The sequence below is a fragment of the Ranitomeya imitator genome, chromosome 1 (assembly GCF_032444005.1).
Source record: "Ranitomeya imitator isolate aRanImi1 chromosome 1, aRanImi1.pri, whole genome shotgun sequence".
Taxonomy (NCBI): domain Eukaryota; kingdom Metazoa; phylum Chordata; class Amphibia; order Anura; family Dendrobatidae; genus Ranitomeya; species Ranitomeya imitator.
The window spans coordinates 16,192,094-16,195,312 of record NC_091282.1 but is presented as its reverse complement, the minus strand read 5'-3'; positions in this window follow the sequence as shown (position 1 = coordinate 16,195,312).

Sequence of the window (3,219 nt, the reverse complement as noted above, 5' to 3'; positions counted from 1 at the left end):
GCCGGCACTCCAGAGTGGAGCGTGGAGCCGCACAGCAATACATGGAGCTGCATGCTCCGCTCTGGAGTGCCGGCGCCACAGCAGGGTTTTAACCTGCGAGACTCGGACATATTTCTAGTAAGTGAGAAGGAGCCCATGGAAGGATAAACATATAAGACATAATTTCATTTGTTTCACACTTTTTTGTTAAATATATAATTCCACATGTGTTAATGAAATTATGTCTTATATTCTAGATTCTTCAAAGTAGCCACCTTTTGCTTTGATGACTGCTTTGCGCACATGTGTTAATTCATAGTTTTGATGCCTTCAGTGTGAATGTACAATTTTCATAGTCATGAAAATACAGAAAAATCTTTAAATGAGGTGTGTCCAAACTTTTGGTCTGTACTGTATATATTTGTAAGATCCATCATACCGGTTATATGGTGAATTCTTAATATTTTTCTCTTTAGAAAAATTCCTTGAAAAAGGCCATAAAGGCCGAAACGTTGGGAATATTATTTCTGTTTATTCATTGTTCGGCTACGAACCACAATAAGCTGCAAACTATTTTCTTTTCCATCATATGGACAGAGTCTTTTTGGATATATTTTGAATGCTTAAGGTAGTCTTGATTATAGTGACTTTATTTTTCCTTAAAGGGAACCTGTCACCCCAAAAATCAAAGATGAGCTGCGGCCACCGGCATCAGGGGCTTATCTACAGAATTCTGTAATGCTGTAGATAAGCCCCCGATGTAACCTGAAAGATGAGAAAAAGAGGTTAGATTATACTCACCCAGGGACGGTCCCGCTGCGGTCCGGGTCTGATGGGTGTCGCGGTCCGGTCCAGCGCCTCCCATCTTTTTAAGATCCTCTTCTAGTCTTCACGCCGCAGGCGTACTTTGTCTGCTCTGTTGAGGGCAGAGCAAAGTACTGCAGTGCGCAGGTGCCAGGAAAGGTCAGAGAGGCCCAGCGCCTGCGCACAACAGAGCAAAGTACGCCTGCGCCGGAGCTGCGGTGTGAAGACAAGAGGACGTCATCGAAAGACGATAGGAGGCGCTGGACCGGTCCGCGATGCCCATTGGACCTGGACCACAGCAAGACCGCCCCTGGGTGAGTATAATTAACCTCTTTTTCTCATCTTTCAGGATACATTGGGGGCTTACCTACAGCACTACAGAATTCTGTAGATAAGCCCCTGATGCCGGTGGCCGCAGCTCATCTTTGATTTTTGGGGTGACAGGTTCCCTTTAAGAGCACCAATCTGGTTATTTTTAGAGTGCATTTGAGCTTAAATCTCTACAGTATCTCATAAAAATGATCAAGGGCTGGATTGGGCAAGACTTCTGTACACCACCAAGTGAAAACAACAAAACATAACCTCAAATACATTGTTTTTTTTGTGGAGGTGTATTCTCATGCACGTCTTCACAACCACACATGGATATGCGCTTCCTGATTTGGTCTGTTTCGTGTTATCCTCATCCTCCACAAACATACGAACACCAGGGTGAATGTATTCCGTGATGCAAAAGTCACTCATTTTTTGTGCAAGGGTGTCTATGATGCCCCTAAAATATTTTAAAAAATGTATTCCCCCCCCCCCCCCCCATGGGGAAACGTTTGTCAGCCCATGCACTTCGTGTATGGGCATTACAAGTGTAGGAGACACACTCCTTTACATTGGGCCTAGTTTTTAATAAGGCCTTCCTCCAAGTCTCATCATCCACCACTAGTGATCACTGATGAGCGAACATGCTCGCCAGTACTCTGTACTTGCCCGAGTATCATTGTGCTTGGAGTACTCGGTGAGCACCGAGCATTTCCGGAATTATTAGGCAGGAGCTTGTGTCTCCGCCCTGCAATTTTGGAGTTCTTTACAGAGCCAATGAACCTGCAGGGATTGTCTGCCATGCACTGTAATACCGCAGCCATCTTTGTTGTGGTATTACAGTGATTGGCTGGCAGCACAGTGTCATCAGGTCTATATGAGACCAGGCACCGCCCTGCTCGGCGCACTCTGCTCCGGACTCAGTTAGTGTAGGGAGCGCTACTGCTGAGATAGGGTCAGATCTATTCTTCTATTAGTTAGTGTGGGTCTACTAGTGTTCAATCCACAAATCCTGATAAACCAACAGTACTTTTTAGGGCTATTTCGGGGGTATATAGATCATTGTGCTAGGCAGGCAGGGGAGTCTATGTGCACATATCTACATCACTGCAAGGCCTGCAGGCACTGTATGTGAGTCTATAGATCTCCCTGCATACATCAAAAGGCTCCATTACTGTCTGCTGCTGCGTATTTTATATATACCTAGCTGCAGGCATCCGTGGCCATGATTGTTTTTGTTTGGCACCTTAAACCTGCAAATTTTAGTACAAAGCAATCCAGAGCCCCATTTTTTTCAACATTTATTTAGGGTTGAGCGAAACGGATCGGTCAATTTCATAAGTCACCGACTTTCGGCAAAGTCAGGTTTCGTGAAACCCGAGCCGATCCCAGTGTGGGATCGGCCACGTGGTCGGCGATCTTCGCGCCAAAGTCGCGTTTCATATGACACGTTTAGCGCCATTTCTCAGCCAATGAAGGTGGACGCAGATTGTGGGCAGCGTGATGACATAGGTCTCGGTCCCCACCATCTTAGAGAAGGGCATGGCAGTGATTGGCTTGCTTTTTGCGGTGTCACAGGGGCTATAAAGGGGCGTGCACGCCGACCGCCATCCTACTTCTGCCGATCTGAGCATAGGGAGAGGTTGCTGTAGCTTCGTCTGAAGCAGGGATATTGTTAGGAAGGGAATATGAACCCCCAAACCGCTTGTGCTGTAGCGATTTCCACTGTCCAACACCACGTTTTCTTTGCAGGGACAGTGGAGGTTTTTTTTTGGGGTGCATCAGCTCTGTAGCTTATTAGGCTGCCTTATAAGGCTCCCTGATAGCTGCATTGCTGTTTGTACGCCGCTGTGCAAACCAACTGCTTTTTTCAAAGCAAAAATCCTGTTGCTCCTTTTCTGCACAGTTCTCTTGTTTCTTTGTCCACACTCTTGTGTGCAGCAGTCCTTTTTATTGCTGCCATACCTGTCCTTTGATCATTGTAGGGAGATTGAAATTCTACTACAGCCCTTGTATTTTTTGATATATCTGCCAACCACTTTCTGCCACTCAACCTGTAGTGTAATACAGTGGGCCTGATTTTTTCCAGCTGTCTCCCACACATAAAAAAGGGAGATTTGTATT